The 23,880-nt window shown below is 35.3% G+C and overlaps 2 long non-coding RNA genes across 2 annotated transcripts in view; both read left to right on the top strand.

Annotated features, from left to right (window-relative positions):
* Positions 1-23,428, top strand: part of LOC136786437 (uncharacterized) — a 32,716-nt gene extending 9,288 nt beyond the window's left edge. The window contains exons 2-3 of the long non-coding RNA XR_010825080.1: positions 18,137-18,201; positions 22,022-23,428. This is a non-coding gene — a long non-coding RNA (uncharacterized lncRNA). The remainder of the gene's footprint in view (positions 1-18,136; positions 18,202-22,021) is intronic.
* On the top strand, positions 3,807-12,744 carry LOC106036999 (uncharacterized). Its single transcript, XR_007169446.2, has 3 exons — positions 3,807-5,339; positions 9,501-9,662; positions 10,673-12,744. It is a non-coding gene; the product is annotated as an uncharacterized lncRNA (long non-coding RNA).
* Positions 23,429-23,880: the final 452 nt, after the last annotated feature.

Below are 23,880 nucleotides of genomic sequence, written 5' to 3' on the forward strand. Positions count from 1 at the left end.
ATCCTTATGAAATGTAATTTCTCCTTTTGACTATATGGCATGGTTTTGATAATGGAGTTTATGAACTTTATTGTCTTTTGAGATTCCTAGTTGGATAAGTCTTACTGTCATTTAGGTATATCTTATATTCTACCTTACAAGTTGTTACACGATCTAATATATATTTTTAAACAAAGATCTCAAAAAAAAAATTGATTTTGCATTTGATTTTCCATTAACCCTGCGTTATAGTTTCCTGGCCTTTACCTCAGAAGTTGTAATGTTTTATAGCTCCCTAAGTTAACCTTTTCTGACTTTGTACTTAAATACAAATATATTACAGAAGCCTATTAATTATCCACGTATCATAGACCTTTATTTATTTTTATTTTTATTTTCTATTGCATCAGTTTTCATTCCATTTCTGTCTCCCCTTTTGATAACATAGAAACAGTACCATTAGATGTGGAAAGCTGATGTTTCATAGCTTGTGGTCAATTGCACTACTTCATTTTTTAATTGCCCTTGAATGACCTTTTGGCAGCTGGTCCCTTTGATGTTTCTGCACTTTGAAACTACAGGAGGAAAAAAAAAAAAAAAAAAAAGGAAGAAAATACTTAGATGACTTCCACTCCTGCTCTTGCAAACCACAAGTGCTTACCCCTGCTTATGTCAGCGAGGCTAAGAAAGTTCACATACTTTCAGAACTGCATTCTGGTTCAAAAAATGGATTTTCAGAAGCTGTATGTCTCCTAGGAACTTATGTCATCATCTAGGTATTCAGAATTGACTTAAAAAACACAGGAAGCTATGATGAAAAAGACTTTTTAGAGAAAGAGAACCTTGTGACAATAGGATTCTTTCTGGAAGAATGTCAGCATAGGTTATGGAGAACTGAAATAGCTAACTATACTGTGAAAACAGCAGCTCAACTTAAGTTCAACTTTAATGTGAAAGTTAAGCAAAATTGCAGTGGGATGCTTAAACTCATTGTCATAAGCAAGTATATCAATTAGTATCAGGAGAAAGGATTTTTATTTTATTTTATTTTTTAATAAATAGAGCAGATTTAAGAGCAATGATATAACATATAGAAGGAAGAATAGTATGCAAAGGCAAAAGGTCTATTAGGTTGGTCATAAAGACCTCAGAAGCTGTTGCTTCCAATCAGATTATCTAAACTCAGCACAGTACTGTCAGACTAATAAAAGTGGTGTGAACATTAGAAAATTGTGAGTTGTGTGGGTGAGTTTCACAATTTAAGTTGTATGGTTATGAGTTTAAATGTGACATACATGGAAAATAAGGAATATCGGCTTAAACCTTACAGTATGTCCATGGAGAGAGACAGCCATTAGTAACTCATTAATGTAAAGTAGTCCTAAATTTAATGTTTGATGACTTATGTGGAAGGTACTACTTTATAGTTTGCTTAATTACAAAGGAAATATTTTGGAAGAAACGGAGTGTCATGGAAAGACCAAACACAGCTTTTATGCTTCTTCTTGTTTCAGTCAGTAATTCAAGTTAAGAGCAGAATTTGACCCTGCAATTGGCACTAAAATATACTTTGATTCAGTACAGTTCAGAGTCTCTAATCTCTGAAAATACCTGATATTCACAGAGTTGTAAGCCTTTTAAGTCTGTTAGGCTAATTTATCCTGTACAAAGACAAATACATCAGAGTATTAAACTTCGTCACCTCTTTGGCATCAACAGTTGCATTATCTGGTTATTGTATTTTTACCTGACATCACTTGAAGTTAATATTTAGGCATAGAAACCCAAATCCATCATCATTTTTATGTAATATGAATGTCAGATTAAGCCAATAGGAAGTAACCTAGATCTGAATTCTCAAAACTTTTTTTTTCGCTTTTTTTTTGGGGGGGGGGGGGGGGGGGGGGGTTGGGAAGGGTGGTGGTGGTGGTGGTGAATGTATTCAAGTGGAATAAATAGGCATCAAAGAGATAAAGATACACAAGAATTGCCTACAGGCATCCCTTAAGGCTTTTAGGTGTTATATTTAGATTTATAATGCAATCTGACTAAAATGCTAGCCAGCTTGTTTCCTGCATTATGTTAAATTTAGCCTGAAACCTCTCTGGTAAGATCTTGAAGCCATATGGTCTGGTTAGTATTTAAATAAGAGACTTCCCAAGAAAACTCAGATGCTACTGATTAAGTCTGTTTCAGCTTCCTTCCCTTCTGTTTTTCTCAGATTAATCCATCTTTTGAACAAAGGTACTGGCAGTACTTCCTTCAATAACATTCCAACAGAGCTTCAAATTTGAGATTTAGACCCACAGTAGTATTCTTAATATTATTCTTTTCTCTTCTTGAAATTTGACTGCTTTTAATAGACTGTATTTCTTAATTCTGTGAATATTTGTTTGCTAGAGACCTTTTATCCATATTGATAACTGCTATATGTAGTTGTTGATAAAGAATTTCACTTTTCTGAGATAATTAGGGTTCTCTAGCAAAATATTCATCAGAACATGGAGCAGAGGAGGAAATAGAGAAGAAACTTGTATGAATTGGGTAGAAATCCAAGTAATTTTCTATAAAATAGAATAAAATGTGCTTATATTTTACAGGCCATCTTTTGTAAAAGATTAACAATTTCTTATTTATATTTAAAAGATAGAAGCTGTCCTTAACAAAATCCTAGTTCCCAACAAATTCTATATTTATTAAATATATTTTAGTAGCTTTTAGCACACTGTGGTGTGATGAAAAAAAACATATCAAAGCAGACTATGAAGTATTGGGGAGAAGGAATGAAAAGGGAGATTGCTGTGTATGTGAAATCTGTATCCAGTCTAATCTTTTGTTGATATTTATTGATAAAAGACTGGTTTGGATGTCATTTGTCTTGGAGGATTTGAGATTTGGCTTTGGGTGTGGCTTGATGTATCACTGATGATACCCCAAGAGAAGCTAAACACCTGCTCAGAGTAAAGCTGCCAAGTCCCATAGCTCCTGTAGGTTTAAGGCTCTTTTGAAATGTAGCTGAGCTGCTTGCTTCTTCAATATCTACACAAGTATTCAAAAACTGGTTTGGTTTTGTTTTAAAGTCTTTCACAGAATTATCTAGCTATAGTGGAAAAAATAACATGAGCTTTCAAAGAAGTACTAGAAATATGAAGCTTATGTAGGGGGTTTAATACTTTGCATTTTAGATACCAAGATAATAAATCAATCAAACATTAATTATTTCAGGGCATAGAAAGAAACCTGAAGGACGTGTTTTGAGCCTCCAGTTCAAAGATTTCAGATTCCTGTATGCTGATGATATTAAATATCTTAATCTCATTTTAAAATAGAAATGTATTTTTCATTCACATTGTAATCAGATTAACGGAGACTTTTTTTTTCTTTGCCAATTTCTGATGAACAAAATAGGTATTAAATGTGATCTCTAAGATTTATACTGAATATTTGCACACTGTGCAAAGAATTGAAAAATCACTGGACTTTTAAGGGATCCATTTAAAACAGTAGGTGATTCAACTTCTCAACAAGGTAAAATGAGTCTTTTTCCCTAAAAGTCAAAACACTTACGTAATCTGTCTCACTTTTATTGCCTGTATGGGATCAGATTCTTCTACACTGATTGCATTTAACAGAAGTCAACTAAATGAATAAAAGTATGTATGCATTTTTTTTAATTATTGTTACAGTATTTTTTTATTAGTACCTGTTTACTATTAGGCACAGTTATTTAACTATATTATTGAAGGTACTTTCAAAATGGACTGGAAAGGGAAGAAGGTAGTGTTCTTATGAGTCTTTAGAAGGGGTAAAAGTCATGAAGAAAAGAATGGTAGTTGGAGGCAGTACTAGTATGGGGAGCAGCTGCAAGAGACAGCAGAAGTAAAACTGTCTGCTGATTACAAGGTGTAGTGGGTGACTACCCAACTCCTCTACTTCCTCACTGTCAACCCCGAGCAGTGCAGTGGCATGGAGAGTTGGGGTTGCAGTCAGTCCATTAAAGCTCCCCTCTGCCGCTCCTTTCTCCTCATCACACTGTTCCCCTGCTCCAGCATGGGTACTTCCTATGGGGTGCAGTCCTTCTGGATAAACCCATTCTAGTGTGGATCCTCTCCATGGCCTGCTGTTTCCTTAAGGATATATGCCCCTGCATCAGTGTAGGATCCTCCATGGGCTGCAGTGTGGTTGCCCGCTCCTCCCTGATCTCCACAGGCTGTAGGGGAACCTCTGCTCCAGTGCCTGGAGCACCTCTTTCTCCTTCTCCTGCTCTCCCCTTGCTGTCTGTGCAGGGCTGCTCCTCACACCATTCCCCTCACCGCCCCCTGCCATGCGGTGTTTGCCCTCCCTTCCCCAGGCTGCCCCCAAGGTGAGGTGCCGCCATCTTGGCTGCGGGGCTCGGCCGTGCCCTGTGGTGGGGCCGTTGGGGTGGCTGGGGCCAGCACTGGGCAGCCCCGGCATCGCCTCACACAGCAGACCCCAGACCCCTGACACCACCTGGGCACCTGTACCCAGCATACAAGTTATAGTGACGCACAAATTAGAGTGAAATTTTTATTGTGACCTTGATACAGTTTTTGTGTTCTAGTTAGGCTGAGAAGTAATGCACGCTAAACGAAATAAATATGCTTAGTACATATTTTACTCTACCAAAATCCATATAGCTATATCACCAGGGAGAGATTTCATAATTTCCCATACATGTTTTTCACAATGAGCAAACAATTTCGTTGCTTTCTTTCACTGTTTTCGTGGTAAGGAAATATAGGTGTCTTGGTATGACAGTTTCTCATGCAGCTGAGATCCAGAAATTTTTGACACTAGTGGTTGCTATCTGAATAGATTTCCAGAAATTATTTTGCTGACAGAGCTCTGACAGGTGAAAAAGTGAAGCTCTGTCAATCAAATATGACATTTTATGTGATTACTTTTTTAAATGACATCTCTCCATAAAAGGCATTTCCCAATTTCTATGTATGTTATGACTCCATTGTTTGTGAAAGGCATCCTCTGATCTTGGCTAATTTTTGCTAGGGTGATTGGCACAGAGGCCAGGATGTGCCTCCAGTGGTCGCTGACCTCCATGTGACTGATAAGCATTGGGAAGTTAGTATGCTGCCAGCAGACAGTTAGCTTGGCAAAAATGTGAACAGAAAGTGGGTAAATAATGAAGCACGCTTTGATCTTTCTAGACTTCCTTCTCCTTGGAAGACAAGCACCAACTTGGTAGCAGTGTCTTGGCTTTTAAGAGTCTACTCTTCCCCTCCGCCCCAACCCAGTCCTCAGGGCTGTGTTGGTGAGTACTGTTTCTCAAACTGACTGATGGAGTCTGCCAAATGTACTGCAAATTTCTACAATTTTCTGAGGTACCTGCTCTTTCAACTTTTTCTCAAAACTGCCATGTAGATAAGAAGTCTAACCTACTGTTTAATTCTCTCAGTTGTGACAGTGAGGTTCAGTTTCTATTAGATTAGCACTTTTACATTTCTGAGGTGTTTAAGTCATAAGTATATATATAAGCAACAAGGTTTGCCAAATTCTACTTTCCTTTAACTTATCACTAATTGTTATTAAAAACAAAGCAAAACAAAAACCTTAAAAATAAGGTTCAGTACATAGCTACATCCCAATTATTGATGCTTACTCAAGTACTGCATCTAATATTGACAGCCTCTTGGAATTAGCTTATCTAAATGAGGTATACTTCTAATTTATATCTTTCTAAATAAATGACTACTCTAAAGAAATTGGAAATTAATAATTTATTTTTCATTTGGTGTTGTTATTGTTATTTTTATTATTTGAATCTTGAAATACTTTAATTTTGTTCCTCTTTAAATATTAAAGTGAGTAAGAATGAACAACAATAGTAAACAGTGAAAAATAGCTATAGAAATTATATGGAAAATACAGAATAATAAAACAGTAAGAATAATAATCTTTGGTTCTCTTTCTGAAAAACAAAATAGTATCTTCTTAACAGCAAAAATAGTAAAATGTATACAAAGGACTTGAGACAACTTTAAGATTCCAATTAAATAGTTTAGCAGCTATAGGTCCTTTTCTCACTTTAATTTTTCCTTGTGTCAGACCCTGTGTCTGCCTCTGTATCTCTGGATGATATTCCACAATTTATCCCTCTTTTTCTGTTATGTCTCCAAATGACAATAGTGCTCTTTAGTAAGCTTATCACATCTTCAGGTCCCAAGCTGTTTGGCTGCCTTTATAGATTTCCCATTTGCTGTATCTGACCTGTTAAAATTGTGGTGACTTGGGAGATCCTCTTCAAAACAGAATACTTATCTGTCAGAACATAAATACAGAGGAAAACAGATAAAGCAACATAGCATCAATCAAAAAAGTATGTGTGTTTTCCTGACTTTCCTCCTACTAATCTTCGACAACAGTGAACTTCTAATATCTAAACTTACTTTCTTTATTCGTCCTTCTAATTAATCAGTATGTTTTAAGTCCCTTCACACTCAGTTTGTCCTACAGGAGTTGCCCAGACCTGTACCCAATTATTTGTTTAGTTTTGGCACTTAGTCTCAATTGTCAGAGTTAAGTTCTTCTGCCTCTCCCTCTGGGGCACACACAAGAGGCTCAAATGAGTACAGCGTAATCTAATAATTCTAAGACATGAGTCTTTAAATACAACATTCTTTCTCCAATTTTGAAAGAACAAAGAAGAGACCTATTGTTTGGTTCTCCCACAAACATTTTGGAAATATGTGGCAAGCCAGATTTTGATTTTGGTTTGAAATGTCCTTTTCTGTCAAGCAGACTGAACACTGAAGTTTCCACAAAGCTGTCAGGTTCAACATTCTCAGAGCTGCTGTTTGCACTGCAGTCTCGGTCATTTTGAGCAGGGTGGCTTTATGCCTGGGTATTTTGCATTTCAGTATAAGACCCAACTTGGAGTTCACCAAAAGACAAATATTCCTACCTTCTTTGTTATCAGAGTATTGAATATGCAGATTATGCTGAAATCCCTCTGCCATGCTTTTGGTGTATGCTGGAGTACCCGGTATCAGAATAGGATAAAATTCCCCAAAATATATTGTCCATTAAAAACTGGAACAGATCACATATTTGGTCACAAGTGCCTAAGGTAATAAGCTATAGTGATTCAGATCACTGAAACGCTAAAATGAGTCATGATAATGTTAGAATTACCATAATCTGTCTGTTAGAAATCAGTAGGAAGTTATCAACTTGAAGAAATAATCTGGTCACAATGACACTTTATTCTTTTGACACTTTTCTATATTACATGGCAAAATAACAGACAAATTATGTTCTTTCTCATTAACCAAATGCATTCACTATATATATAGAAAATTGTTTCAATCCTAAATGTAGTGCCTTAGTATTTTCTTTATGGAAGAGTAATTTTGGTAAAGTTTTTTATAGTAACATTGAAGAGTAGTGGCATTTTCTACTTGCAGTACAAAATGGGACAAAGCTCATCCTAAGCAGAAACAAGCTATATTTTTTGGGAAAAAATAAAATAAAATCACTATATTTCAGTGTTCAGAATAAATGTGCACAGTTTCCAGTTCTGTTGTGCTGCCTGGCAAATACATTTTAGAATATTATCTTCCAAGTTCCTACAGCCTGATTCATTGCCTTAATTTTAGTTTTAAACTCAATGCTGAGAAAGTTCAGATCCTTTTCTCATAGGAGTTTTCAAAAGAATTAATTAAAATATAATGAAATAAAGTGAGTGGTTGAATGGGTTTCTGAGCTAGTTTCATTTTTACTAGGGAAAGAAGTCTGGCAGGGTGCGAATAGTAAGTTCCAAGGGACTGGTAGCAATGTAGGGGAGCTCTGTGAACTATGCTAATTCATTTAGCTACAGGAAGCTGTATATCAGAGGTTATAGAGCTGAAAAAAAATGCCAAAGAGCCAATTTCTTCTTCTGAGACAAGAGAATCAAAATGGCTTTATAAACTTCTCATGAGAAATTCAGCGGTGCAGGGTTTAAAAACAGTAGTTCATTATAGGCAGCAGTATCTTTTCCCCTGTGGTCGGGAGGCGGAGTGCGCTAACCTGGTGCTTGCTGTCCTGCTCCAGAGCTGCTGCTGCTTCTGCTTCATGTTTGAGATCCCAAAGGGGCATGGGAAGTACAAGCAGTTTACATGCCATGTAAGGCACAATGTGTTACTGGATAAATACTTTTTCTAAGTATGACTGAATGACCTGAAAAACTAGGTTTAAAGATTTTGTATAACAAGCTACACCAGGTTTAGAACAGTTCATTTAACACTGCAGCAGGTCCTGGCCTTACATGTGTACTGGGTCAGGCTGGGATGTTAACTTTCCCTGCAGCAGCCCATACAGTGCTGTGCTCTGCACTTGTAGCTAAAACAGCAATGGTATCACACCAGTGTTGTGTCTGCTGCTGAGCAGTGCTGGCACAGCATCAGGACTCTCTCTAACCCTCCTAGGGGGTGGGCAAAAAATGCGAGAAAAGAAACATCACCAGGGCAGCTGACCTAAACCAACCAAAGGGATATTCCATACCATATGACGGTATGGAATACCTTTACTTGTTTTGTTTAGTTTTCCCTTTCCCCCTCCCTTTTCCCCTTTCCTTTTTTTTTTTTTTGAGGAAATTTTTTTTTGAAAAATGAGAGACCAACATGAAAAAAAAAAATCAACATTTTGCTTTGATTTTCTTGTAACAGTTTCAAAAGGAAACACTATATAACCTGGAAAAGCTAGCAATGTATTGAATTACTTTAAGAAATTGTCCTTTATCATTTAAAGTACTCAATGTATTTTACTTCATGCTGCACTTAAATATTATGCCGCAAACTCCTGAGACATCTTTGAAAATCATTTATTGTTTTTGAAAATAATTTCTTGTTCCTCATGAAAAAAGGAATTAATCTTTCTCTTTCTTCTACCTTTATTTGTATGTTTTACAGTGTGATCAGACTACAGTTTGCAGAGGATCTTATTTATTTATTTATTTTGAAATAAATAAATAACAATGTAAATAAGGATATACCAAAATAACAGGTGCTTTCCTAATGTCTATTATATTGCAGTAAGGCAAATGCAGATTGGTAAAATCGAAATATCTGTTGGGGAAAGCACCTCATGGAAGAAATCACACTTCTAAGTACGGAGCGGTTTGTTCTTTCTTGTCCCTATCTGTCTTTAACCTGACCATACTGATAAATACCTCAGCTTCTAACTTCTTTGATAGTTTACTGTGTCTCACAAAAGACTTTGCCTTTAGTGGACTGAGATCAGTCATTTACTCTTTCATCTTTTTTACTCTGCTTTGACACTTTTTTTATGTCCTATTCCAGGTCTTTTTATTATTTTTGAGAGCAAATCCCTTGTAAATAGGGAACACAATTCTTTTTTCTCTAGTTTTCCGACATAAATTGTCAAAAAAACAAACCTTTATTAGAGAGTGCATCTTTAACTGCTCCTTAAATTACTAGTTGCTGCTGCCAGACTTGCTGAAATTATTTTTAAATCCCAGAAAGTTTTCCTCTGCTTTCTCATAGCTGTGGGTGAAAACATCCTAGCATGTGACAGAAGAAAAGAGCATCAGGAGGAAATCAGTTCAGGCCTTTCTGATTATTGGAGAAAAATCAGGGAAGCGATATATTGTGACCTCAGCTTGTGTGTGGAAAGGGAAGATCCAGTAACAAGAATAGAAATAACAGGTGGGTAGAAGATGAGAATGCAACTGATAGATGAGGTAATAAAATAGGATACAGAAGAGATTATCAGGTTCAAATTTATTCAGTATACTGCAAATTCTTAAAAGATCTGCTTTTACTGCCAACATCCCCTTAAACTAGCTGCCTTTTTAGTTGGTACCATTAATCTTCTCATTAATGTATTAACAAAAACTCTCAATATGAAAGGAAATAAGGGAGAAGAAGAAATTTTAAAAGAAAAAGAAAAATACTTTTAAAAAAAAATACTTTTAAAAGAAAGTATCATTCTGCCAGAAACCTTCTGTAGTAGGTATTTTCACAAGTTCATAAGTATTTCTTCATTTTATTATTTCCCTTTGCATTCACAAAATTTTGACAGTTATTAGTTACTCTTCATTTAAGGATACACCATATTTTCACTATTTTTTCTTATTTTGATAACCAAAAGTTGGCATTTGTAAAAACATCTGTAACAGATGTAGCTGCTTGACATTTCCCTAGAACACTCCATAGAACCCTAGAAGTGGCAGATAACAGTACCATGTTTGGGAGCAGACTGCCATGAGGACAAAGTCCTGGTGTTAGCTTTCTACTAATTAGGTAAATTTACACTTGAGGTTACATTTAGACCACCCATTTGCATCAATTACCTCAATTTTAATAGTATGCTCACTATGTCCCATAGCTACTTGGGATGCAATTATTTTGACAATTATTAGCAGACATAATAAATAATTCACAGTATACTAATGCAAAATAAATCCATTAAGACTAAAGCCCTAGGGCAGAAAGCTTGGCTTTTGTAAAGTCATGAACAAAACACTTTTCCTGGAGGCCAAGTTTCCTACTGTGTGACAACATCCAAGAAGAATGGACAAAACAGGCTACAGAATGGATAAAATTATAATGCTAACATAGTAAATCCTATGCTTTACATTTTGCTAAAGCTAAAAAAGGAAACTGTTGGTTCTATCATACTTGGTAAACAGAAATATTTTCTTGAAAAATGTCAGGTAAAGTGGATGACAGGCACATGAAGGACAAGAAGATGATTGAGAACAGACAGCTGGATTTATCAAAGGCAAATTGTGTCTGCCCAACTCAGTTGCCTTCCTGATGAAACAAATACCTTGGTGGACAAGGAGAGAGCAGATGATGTTTCTTGACTTTGGTAGGATCTTTAGCAAGGCCTCTCACACTATTCTTATAGCCAAATTGGAAATACTGTGTAAGTGTACAGTAAGGTGGGTGAAAAGTGGCTGAACCATCAGGATGAAAGGTCCCACTGGCAGTTTGTGACAAGTGGTGTCTCTCAGATATTAACACTGGCAGTACTGTTCTATGGCTTATTTAATGACCTGGATGATGGGAAAGAATGCACCCTCAGCAAGTCTGTGGATGATGCCACACTGCGGGGAGGACTTCTGTTTGGAGGGATTTTGAGAGGCGGGAGAAATGGGTTGACAGGAGCATCATGAAGCTCAACAAAACAAAGGTGAAGTCCTGGGGTTGGGATGGACTAAGTTTGTGCAACGGTGGTGCCAATTGGGTAGAAAAAGAATGAAGTGAGTGTTCACAGCTAATTAACATGTGAGTGTTAATTAAGATAATCACTTACCTTGATTATGAAGTAGATTAGACAGCAAAAATCTTTAGTGCCAAACTTATTGTCTATGTTGATCACCCTGCTGACCTCAAAAAGTCTTAGTACTTGATAGAGAGTTCAGAAGGATGAGTCATTTTCTGTATTGCAGGACTTGCCACAATACTCAAAAATAAGACACTGGGCTTTATTTCAGAAATGCTAAAATGTCAATCATTTTGTAATAATTTCTTAAGTTTGTTTCTCAAAATCATTCTCAAAATGTTTGTAGAAGTCATTCAATTTTTTTATTCATACGTGCCTTGTTTTACATGTAATAGTCCTCAAATCTTTATTCTTTAATCATTTGCTGTATCCAGTCAGGACTTTTCTTTGTCATTGTTAAGAATTTGGAGTTTACATGAATTAGAACTTATCTGTTTACAAAAAGAGTTTGTTTTATGTGCTGGTATTAAATGGCCAATAATATTTTAAAATCGAGATTTAAGGTTGGCTATAAAGCCTTAACTTTGAGAATGTGTACATACAGAAATTATCATTTTTCTCATAACCAACTGACAATATTACATCTACTTGTCTATAAATTCAGTTCATTTAAAGATAAAATTCTGATTTTAAAGAAAGAAACACTGTAAAATACACTGTAAAATAAGCTAAGTAATATTGTTTATTGCGAAAATGTCTCTTCTAAAAAGTATCTGGGTAAGTGGTCTAAGATCAATGAAAATTAACAGAGTTCCTTTAATGACCTTTTGCTCACTTAAAGTGGAATTAATCCAAATTAGATTTGATTCTGATGAGATTATAAAAAATAAATAAAATACCTTAATGCCATTTTTTGTAACCTTTGAAATTAGTTTATTACATGGCTCATATTTTGATTAAACTTTATATAGGTTTCATTTGATTTCTTATCATAATAGTTTAAGAAAAAAAAAAGAAAAACATAAAAAGCAAATAAATAAATAAACAGCCTCTAAAGCTGAGAATATGTAAATACAAACAAGTCATTTTAAATTAACTAAAATAGTTAATAGTTAATTTAAATCAGAAAGGAAAAAAAATCTAGACTGAAAGAAAATTGTCTAAGTGAAAAGGTCTTACCTAATTGCTTAGTAAGAGTTTTAGGGTAATTTAGTCTTTGGCTTCTGTACTAACTCCAGGACATAGACAATGAATTCCTTACTTGCTTTTGACTTTTACAAGCCAGAGGTTAACTTCTACTTCACATTAAAATGAGAGGAAGTTGCTAGGTAAAACTAATGACAAATTCATCATCATGTATAGAACTATTTTCCTAATACCGTAGCAGGTTTTAAAATGATGAATGGACATAAAGGCACGTTGTATAAAAGTGATTTTTCCAAACATGAAAAAAATTGAAGTAGAAATTAAACAGAACAACAAACTTAAACGAGACCCTGAAATAGTAGAGGAAAGACGTATGTGGTTATGTAGCACATTTGTGACTGACCATCAGAAGTTCCCCCCTTTCTCAATACTTAGAGGGTATGAGTTATTGCACACTCCAGTGTTATGAAAGGAGAGTAAGTACATCTGAACATAATACTGCATTTCAAGGACCTTGGTATTTCTTTCCCTGGATTCAACTGTTCTATTTAAGGTCAGTGGCTGGAAGCAGGTCACACAACTCTCCTGCTGATCTGGAGAGTTAGCATAGAAGCATTAAACAGATGCTTTCATTTACATTAACAACCTGTGCTTATTCAGGTTGCTTGTTGTCAAGCACTTGTTGATCCTTAGAATTTTCTGTAGAAATGCTTTCTCAGTCAATTCGCTATAGCAAATGTGAAATAACTTTATAACTGAAAGGGGCTAAGAAAGAGCAACCTACAAAGAACTAATATTTTTAATCAAAACCATAATATTTTTAAGACAGATTCTTACTACTTTGCTAATGTTGAAAAGAACTTCAATTTTCTTACTGTATCCATATCAAAGTCTTTCTATCCCTTATAAAAAACATTATTGATAAAATTGTTTATTTGTTTGAGGCCATAATTAATTTGGAGTTTGGGACATTTCTGTCAAATAAGTTGAGCTGAAAAGTGACTAGGGTTACAATTTTCAATTTCTTCACAAAGTGTATTGAAAAACTCTGAATTTACTGTCTTGGACAGATCTTTGAAGTGATGTATACACAGGCTTTTATAGCTGCATGTTATTCTGATGCTGAGATAGACTTCTGTATGTGTGACAGAATGGTGAACAATGCATGATCTTGGCTTCCTTTCCATGTAAATGATCACAGAATCATAGAATCATTCAGGTTCGAAAAGATGATGCATATTCTTAATACTGCTGTGGAAATAGTGAACCACTTTAATTTACATGGACATACGATGGAGAACTTGACCTCTGCAATTACTTTTTTTGCCTAATTAGGTATTAATTAAGTCAAGAGAGACATTCCCATTAACTTAAATAGGTGCTGGTCTTCAAACCCTAAATAAAGCTTTATATTTTATATAGCATTTATGCCACTATAAATCAGGAAAAAAAAAAAAAGAAAAGAAGTGAATCAATATCATATGCATTCAAATAATAACTTAAAATAATGCTTGAAGCATTGCTTTATTTATTGTTGCTGATAAAGTATTTCAGCAAGAAACTGGCATTTATTTGCACATTTCTTAGCAGCACAAACAAGTTCCAAAATCACAGATTAAAATTCAAGTCAACCTGTGTTCATGCATTGCAAAAGATTAAGGGAAAAACATATTCAAATTTGGCTAGACTGGGTTGAGTACTGATCTTAGTGTGTGTAATGTCATTTGCATTGCACAGTGATAAACATGTATTGGAAGTTGAAACAACTCTTCAGTCAGTTATGGCTGCAAAATTTGTATTTGCATTTCTGATTAAAAATTGTCTATGTTTGCCTGTGTTTAAAATAGGAAAAAAATGAATATTATGACAGAAAGAATCTTGTAATCACCTTACTTGAATCTTTATGAATTTTATGTGAGGGTACTTGATTTCCATGATAAAACCTAATACAAGAGCACTAACTTAGTAATTGTAGTGAGGGAAAGTAGATGACTTCTATAAGAAGAATGTAAATGCACCCGAGATCATTTTTTGATGCTGAGGGCTACTGAACTCAGTCTAGTCTGTGCTACTGTGTTTGCTGTTGCCCAGAATAAATTGAATATGTCCCAACTGCAAGCTATTGGCCCCAGCCTTAGCACAGAAAACATCATTCAAGCTTTTGCATCCTCACAGCTATGTCGTTCTGTTACTGCAGACACACAGTGTTCCTCTTTCATCTGCACTGTGCAGGGCATGTCATCATGGCTGCAGCTGATTTAAAAAACAGGTTCAGCTCCACAAGGCTTCAGGCGGTGGCACTCATTGCTTACTAGAGATTGCCACCATGCCTCTCACATTTGTTCTCCCTCTCTCCATTTCAGGATTTTTAGGCTTCTGGGGTTCCTGCCGTTTCTGCTCATGTCCATGCTGTGACATTTATCAGGCAATGTGAGGTCCAGTCCAGTTTCCTGGATTTCTGAGTCCACCAGAACCTCCAGATGCTTGAGGTTCAGCACCTTTAGGTAAAGAGTATGTTTCTGATGGGATGACGTTACGTGATAAAAGTGGCGTCCCGTGGGAGCTGGTGCTTAAGGTCCGATGCAAGAAAGCCCATCTCCCTAGACACCACTTCAGTGAACCCTTTTTTGTGGAGAAGGGAGAATAGCCATTGTGCTCCTGCGCTTTGCTATCTCTGGCTGTCACTATACAGTGTGCAGCTGGCTTCTGGTCTTCAAGGCCACAACAGTAGGACAATGGTGATAGATAGAGAAATGATAGCAAGGCCATTGACACATGATTAGTGTCAGTGGTATTTCTTAGGCCTCTAGTCCTCTTGTTCCCTTCTATGAACCGCCATAGGCACAGAACACCCATAGGCACAGAACACCGACGAACAATACTCTGAGTATGTCGGTTTGTCTGCCCTTTGTGAGTAATCCGAAGGAAAATTCTTTTCCTGCCTGAAGGTGTCAGTTTGCAGGTGAGTAGAATGTCCTATGAAAGATGCCATTTCCCAGTTACAAACATGACTTTGGCCACAACCGGAAGCATCATACTTGCTTCAGCTGATCACACTGATGTCAAGAATCATGTCACTCCTTCTCAAGGGGCAGTCTTGGTGTGTGATTTCCTGCAGTGCCTTCAATTACCTGTGGAAGGCCACTGGTGAGCAGTTTCAAAATGTAGTGTCAGAGCAGAACTAGTCCTTCCACTGCTGTTTATCAGGCTGTCCTTGCAGCTATGAGGATGCAGACACAGATTATAGCCTTTCCTCTCTTTTTAGTAATGTGTCTCTCAGTTGGATCTCTTAAGTTACTTACAGGTCTCTGTGCCTTCTGTTGTCACTCTGTGGTCTCCTTTCTTTATCTCTGTAATTTAAACAAAAAAGAAGCACTGTCAGAAAATGCCTTCTGTCCTGTATTAATGTTTTGTTTGCCATTTCTCCACAGTCAAACCCATTCTTCTCCACAATATCTTGGTTATTCTGACCTCCTTCCTTCCTATACACCACCACCTCTGTAGCAGAAATATATCTAGGATATTCAAACATTTACAGGGCCTCTGTCCCATAAGTCAACAACCTTTACTATTTCCTTGACAAAGGCTAAGTAAAAAGTTGGAGCACTGTGATACGGGGTGAGTTGCTCACTCCCATAAGGAAAAGAGGCTTTCCTAGAAAATTGTTCTGAACCACAGAGCTTACCAAATCCTGGTGATTATGACAGAGTGGTGCTGATGGCAGCATGTGGGTGAGAGAGGAGTGCCTAGTGACTGACCAGCAGGCCTTGGAGAAAGGCTACTGTTGCAGCAGCAGAGTGGGTGGGAGGCAGGTGTAAGAATATCTTTAGTATTATATATTATATATATTATATACCTTAAGTTCCTTAAGTACCTAAGGACCAGTGGGTTCAATGGCATCTGAAGATCTGTCGGCTGACATGCAGCTGCAGTTGTGCTTCAGTACACTGAAATGATGATGTATACTTCCCTCTCAGTTATTCCATTTTGAATTTTATCACTTATCTGAGTTGCAAAATATAACTACCTTCTTCCCCCGCACATATCTCCAAATCATGGGATAAGTCAGGCACATGGTGTAAGGGAGATCCAGACAAATCTGGATCTACTTTGTTTCTTACCCCATTTCTCTCAGACAGCAATGACAGATACCCTCTTCTGAAGACACCTGTCAAAAACACTCTGACTTGGGCATGTTTGGTGTGTCAACGGAACGAAGGCAAGTTCTGTAGCTTCCTAGAGTTAGCTTTTTGTAACATGATACTGGAACGTGTGTGGCATGTCAAAGGGACAGAAGTGTGTACTGATGTGATGCCTGTTGTGATACTACTGGAGGACAATTCTGAACAACTGTATAGCAACAATTATCGTTAATTGCTATTAATATTTAAGAACTTCCTCTAACAATCTGCTAATTTCCAACTATGTTCAGGAATTATCTGAAAGGCTGACCATTGACACAGGACAAAATTGTATCAGTTCAGTTTTGTTAAAAAAAAAAATCTTGTAGAAAATGCCAGTGCCTGGGAATGCTCTTAAATACTGCCCTATTTACTAATACAGATATTGTTTGTGATGCTTCCTGAATTGGAATGTGAATTGCTTTACTTTCAAGGAGGCCTAAAGAGATTATTGGGAATTCTTGTTTCTAAATGGAGCTTTAGTTTACTATAACTTCTGATTCAGGTGTTTAAATTATGCCTCAAAATTACTGTGAGAACATCCACTCTTAATTTTCAAGCCTCAAAAAAACACCTATTTTAAAAAAAATAAAGAAGCAGGAATACATTGAGAAAGAATAAGCTGTATGTCCATTTCTTGTAGAAGCTGATTGTAGTACGCTTCTAAAAGTTTCAGATAGGTAGGATGAAACCTTGATTTTTTTTTTTTTTTTATGTGACTACTGAACTAGAAAGTGATTCCAGCAGTGATGTATCTTACAGGATATGAAGAACTAATCCCCATTTCTATTTGGTATTCTCTTTCATATTCTTCCAAAGATTGAGTTATTCTTCTTTAATACCATTAGTAAAAAGAATGCTCTTTATTATGATCACTTATAGCAGCATTCAGACTTTGCATTCCGCTTGGTCTCTAAATCCTTTTCAGGATCATTTCATTTGAGACTCACAACTTTATCTCCTAAGTGGTTTGTAAATCCTTTGTTACTAAATATTATTTGCATTTAACTCTATTACAAGTGCATATTGAAGCCTTTTAAAAAACGCGTTACTTGGAGCAGTTTTTATAGGTTTAATGAAAAAACTGGATGGCATTATTGAATATTAAATCAGATTTTTCATATAGCATTTTCTGGTGAAGTATACTCATTGTCATAACTACTTTTTTTTTTTTTTCCCCTTAAGAAACTGAGTATTACAATGACTTCAGTCTGTCTTTCAACAGACAATGCAAAAATATTTTTCCTTAGTTATTTTAGCCATAAAAAAATCACAGTTTAAGGTTGTAACACTCATTAGTGTTGTCTGTTTCTTCTGTCATAGGTTTTATTTAATTTACAAACGTGTTTTTAGAATAGGAAGTTCTGTGTATTTCTTTTTTTTTTCCTAGCAATCCTTTTCATTATTTTTTCCCCTTGGACATGTTCAACATTATAAGTGAAAGTCACATCTCCCATTTTCACTTTTTTTTTTTTTTTTTTTTGGTGTTAAGATTCTAACCTCTCTGAATCTTTGGAGGAAAAAAAAAAAAAAACAGATATATGATATGTTTGAAAAACACTCAAACACAGAAAGGAGATTATTAACTGTCCCTTTTTTGTTGTTGTTTTGTTTTGTTTCAGGTAAACAAAGAAGGATGAAAAAAACAGATGGCATGAAATTCCTAACTTTTGACTACAGTAGAAAAGTATTTATATTTTCCATAAAATCATTACATTACTGGATCAATATAATTTTAAAATGCAGTATGAATTGAGAGTTACAAAAAATATTTATATTCATTTAGTTATCATTAGTGAGATCCTCAGAGTAAAAAAAATAATTAGTAACCTACTGACTTTGAAATCTAATCTTCAGTTACTTATACCTCTCTTACAGGAAAAAAATAATTTTACTGAAAGTCTTTTATCAGTACAATATTATATGTTTTCTTTTAAAACTGTAAAATAAAATCTGATGGAAAATTAATTAATGGGATGGTATTGCTATTCAGTGGAAGAACTTGGCAATTTCTGTAGAACTTTATTTTTTCCTCCCCACTGATGGAATTAATTTACTTCTGAATTTGATGGAATTAATTCACTTGTGAGAAGTATTTTCTTTAAAATAAATGGTCCAAATCTCTTCCTATAATATGAAACATTTTCACAGATTTCTAAAGTTAAACCCACAAGAGTGGGCATTTGTCCTCAGGAAAATTGTATTAAATATGCAATACAGTTTGAGGTACTTGGGAACTTAAATGACCAGTGATGGTTTAGCTAGCCTATGAGAACAGAAAGCCAGAGGTCTAACTCATCCTAACCTTTGTCATGACTTTACATATTATGAATCACTTTTAGGAAATTATCACTGTGAATCACTGTATTTTCAGAAGGTTGTAATTCTGTATGTACTTCCAATTCTTTATGTACTTATAATGTGCATTTTTAAAAAGGGCTCAGCGCCAACTGCATTTTGAAATGAATATTAGAGACCTATAGGAAATCACTGCCAATGAACAGGATTAGAGAATCATTTGGAAGGTGTAAAAAGAAAAATCATCCAATTTCACTGTGGGCCACTTCATAAAAAGCTACTCTTTTGGCAGCAAAACTATTCAATTAAATTAAAAAAAAAAAAAATCTGTTATATCTCAGATCTAAAGGGAAATTTATATCCTTTCCATTCTTCTATGACTTTAAAGTGAAATGATTAGGAAAAAAAAAATCAAACCTTTGTTTAAAATATAGCTGTTAAGAGAGAGAGAACTGTAAAGAAAACATAAGGAAAACAGACACCAATGATTCCAGTTATTAAGAGATTTTTTCTCTGTGCATCTATTCTTTACAGAAGGTGAATTTTACAGCAGAACCATGCATCTTTCATTCTTAATGATCCCAGAAAATATCATTTTTGAATGAAGAGGTTTACAAATTCAGCAGGCAGCTGCTAAATTCATAACATACAGTGTCAGGTAGCCTTTTTTTTTTTTCCTTAAAGATATTTCTTATGTGCATTTGTATGTTATAAAATAGGAAAAATAAATCAAAGCAGATATTTATGTTTAACTGCCAGATGAAAAACTATACATGCAGTCTTTATAGGAGAACTTGAATTTCTGAAGCTGATGTAAAGCATGTTTTAAAATGAATCCTATATTCATTTTTTCAATTTTGGACAATTAAAAGTACATAAGCATTGTTGTCTTTCTAGTGGAGGTAGAAATTCACTTACTCAAAAAAAAAACAATTTGCATCTTCTATTGAAATGCAGAACATGCTATCAGTCTATAGTCATATATAGTTAATAAAAGAGTTGTATGAAATATTTGTCACTAGTCATTCAGTGCTTATCATGCTAAGTCATAGTTGCATATTCTGACATCTGGTCTAGCAATAGTAAATGCATTATGCTGTTTAGATAATTTGGTTTTCAATAATTGCATAAAATGCTTCAAACATAGATAGATAGATTGGTTGATTACACTATTTGCAAATCATGTTCCAAATCCTTTTGTTGTTTGGTTTGCTAGTGGTATGAGATTTTATTTATTTATTTATTTTTGTTATCTGATCTCTTTGTCATGTGTTCAGTTAAATCTTAATTCTGTATAGTTTCATTTTCTTCATTTTGCTAGCCAACTTCGGTACATCCCTTATTACACCAGTAAAAAAATCCCCTTCAAAAGTGGGAATAGCATTTCAGTAGAAAAATTTTGGTTTTAATATAATGATAATCTTGAAGGAGTAATAATTGTTCTCTTCAGAAAACGTCTTTATGTTGGTATTGAGAAGAAGAAATGTCCTCAAAATGGTATGTCAGAATAAATGCATTTTGAATTGCATAGGCTTCCAAGGGAATTGTAATTTAATTGCCTTTATGTACTTGTTTTTTTTTTGGAGCTAGCTTCTCAACCTGGACAATGCTTCCGTTAATGTACCATTCTGATGATTCACCATGACCTTCTTTCCAGGAGAAAATATAAAAGCACCCTTTGGAAAATAGAACAATGTCAGAGAATGTGACCAGAAGAGATGTGTTAGAGCAAAACTAATCAAACTGCAATCCTCATAAGACATAGCAGGATATATATATATATATTTTAATTGGACTACTTTTGTATGTGATATTCAGCCAAAAAAATAGGTCCTTCTGAGGAAAAATCAGACAAAAGCACGATTTATTTTTAATAACAAGTTATTTCTACTTGTCTGCCAACACTAACTTTTTTTCAAGGAAGGAAATTGTTAGTACAGAGAATCCTAAACCAGTTGCACTGTAAAGCTCAGAGAAAAGGCTAAAATGTACCTTTTTATTCCACATCTGCAAAGAAAACTGAAATGGTTGGGCATTCTTCACTTCTACCTAAACTTTCCCTGGTGTGCAATGCAAGGAAGATATGTCAGTTGCAGACATTTCCCAAAGGGGATGTGAATTTAGGCAGCAAAAAGCCTGCTAGGCTAGCTCACAAGAGTTTATGTGCTGCAAGTGTACTTGAGGCCTTCCAGATTTTCCAATACACCAGATTATCAGATACTTAGTTTATTTAAATAATATTTTTTCTGACTTACTTGCTGTCTTTGAAAAGCAAAAGGAAGTTAAACATGCTTTTTTTCTTGTTCAATTTCAAGTTTTCTTTCAGACCAAATGAAGACGTATTTTTTACATCAGTTGGTATTAAAATTATTTCAAAAAAGAAAAATATACATATTTTTGTTGACTATATTTACCAGAATAGTTTAAATTTGAGATGTAATCTTGCTGTGAAATACAGAGCACTCTGTTATAAAAATCGTACTAGAATATAGACACTAGAGTTACTCAGCCATATATGCTGATGTCAGTGACAAAAAAATGTTATCACGACTTTTTTTCATATGAAAGCAAAGCAATTATAGATGAGTTGACAGACGTCACCTTGTTCTGTTGTTTAAGTTTGCTCTGTGTTAATCTTTAGTCTGAAGGACTGAAGGCTCAGGACATGTTGGCTCAGGTGTAAGTGCAGCCTGTCCTTGTTTATGGAGGTTTGTTTGTTTGTTTGTTTTTGTTTAGGTTGACAAATGAGAAGGTGTCCTGGTTTCAGCTAGAATAATTTTCCTCCTAGTAGCTGGTAGAGTCCCATGTTTTGGGTTAGGATGAGAAGAGTGTTGATAACATGCTCATGTTTTAATTGTTGCAGAGCAGTGCTTACACTAAGCCAAGGACTTTTCAGCTTCTCACTCTGTCCTGCCAGCAGGCAGGCTAAGGGTGTAGCAGGAGCTGGGAGGGGGCAGATCAGGACAGCTGACCCAAACTGGCCAAAGGGGTATTCCATACTATATGGCGTCATGCTAAACAATATATAGGGGTGGCTAGCCGGGGTGGGGGGGCCGGCTGCTCGAGGATAGGCTGGGCATCGGTCAGCGGGTGGTAAGCAATTGCATTTTGCATCACTCGTTTCATACACATTATTAGTAGTAGTACTATTATCACTATTATTATTATTATTTCCTGTCTTAATAAACTGTCTTTATCTCAACCCACAGGCTCCATTTTCCTGTTTCTCTCCCCCATCCCAGAGAGGGAGGGGGGAGGGTGAGTGGTGCTTAGCTGCTGGCTGGATTAAACCACAACAGAAGGAAAGACCACAGCAAGGCATGGGACACTCAGGCTGAGTTATGCTTAACAATGCTTAACCATCCTGACCATTTTCTCTTAAATCACTGAAAACTGTTAGTATTCATCTCTGTACTGTGCTATTAATAAAATTAAATTTTCCAGGCCAGAAACATGCTTCAAGATGTTTGTAAACTGAAGTTGTGTATTTTATTACCCCGCAAATGGTGTTGCATTTTAAATAGGTTTAAAAGTGCTACATCTCTCTCTGTATGAGGTAGCCTACTATACTAATTCTATTTTATACCTTACTGAGAATTTCTAAAGAAATAGAAATAGGAGATATGACTTGATGAGCCTCTGTCTGAGTTTCTATACTTGATGTTCCATTAGCTTACATTTAGTAAGAGCATACAAGAGCATACAAGAAAATAAGGTAATGTCTCAGTAAACTAAGTCTGGCTATGGATGTGATTCATCAGCTTTCAGAAGCAAGGTGCTATTATGTATAAGCTTATGTGTTCTGAAGTATATATGAAGTATGTAAGTATAAATAAGTATATTGCTTAAGCACATTTCATTGAACTTTTTACAGCAGTTTGCATATGTTTTTGCATGGTTGCTTTTGAGAACTGGTACTTTCAACAGTCTTTGTGTCATACCAGTTTTTTTTTTCCTTCTTCTTCATGTTACTGTGCAAGTTGTATAAATTGCAGGTTATGCATATACAAGTGGTTTTGTTCAAAAACCATTGGGATTAATAAAAACTGTGGTATATTGAGACTTTTATTGAGAAGGAAACATCCTGGATTGTCACAATGAGTGATGCTATTCCTGTCCTCCGTGTTCTGTTTGGACTGGCAAACCAGGCTGCTAGAGTGATCCAAGTGAGTGCAGAGGAGACTTCCTAAATAAATGGTTGGACTGAAATTTGACATAAAATCACCCAGAATCCCAGAAAGTGTATGTTTTTAAAGAGTGTGTTTTGTTGTCTTGAGTTAATGACTTTTATTTTTTGAGGAAACTGAGCAACTTGCTATTATCCTGCTTTTTAGAGGAAACCAAGATAGGCATCTTTCACAGAGACATCAACTGCAAAGAAAATACTTAGGGCACCACAAGCAAAGTATTTTTATGCACATATGAAATACAGATTATGTACAGTCTTAGTCAAGGGACTCCTAATCTTCACTAAACTTGTACATATTGTAATGAATTCAGAGTTCATTGACTAAATTCATAAATAATATGCAATAATAAAGCAAAATTCAGACAAAGTAATATGCTTTAGAGAACACACTTTGTCTCCAAAATGATTATTTATTGTGTGATTTCTACAGAGCAGGCCTCGGTAATAAATCTTTCTGATTTTTCTCATTAAAAAAGTGTTTGTTTGGTTGGTTTTTATTGCTTTTTGCTTTTTGTGTCATTTTAATTTTGTTATTTGTACAATTGCATATCTGTATTCAGGCATTTAAGCTCTGTGGAATTATAACAGCCAAACCACCAATTTGTTTGTTTTCCCTTAATGTCACTTACTTGAACTGTTGTGCTTGCAGGAAAAAGATCAGAACTCTTTGAAGCTATGTTTGCATTATTCTAAAATACTTTATCATTTGTGCAATATGATGGTATTTTAATATTATAATAATAATAATTTTGTGTGATTTGTTATACAAATCATGAGGGAGTCTTGCAAGTAAAGCATATCATAAGGTAATAATAATATAATAATTTGGAATCAAATTTGGAGGTCATTAGGATATTAGTGAGTCTCTTATTATTTCTT

The sequence above is a fragment of the Anser cygnoides genome, chromosome 1 (genome assembly GCF_040182565.1).
Source record: "Anser cygnoides isolate HZ-2024a breed goose chromosome 1, Taihu_goose_T2T_genome, whole genome shotgun sequence".
NCBI lineage: Eukaryota > Metazoa > Chordata > Aves > Anseriformes > Anatidae > Anser > Anser cygnoides.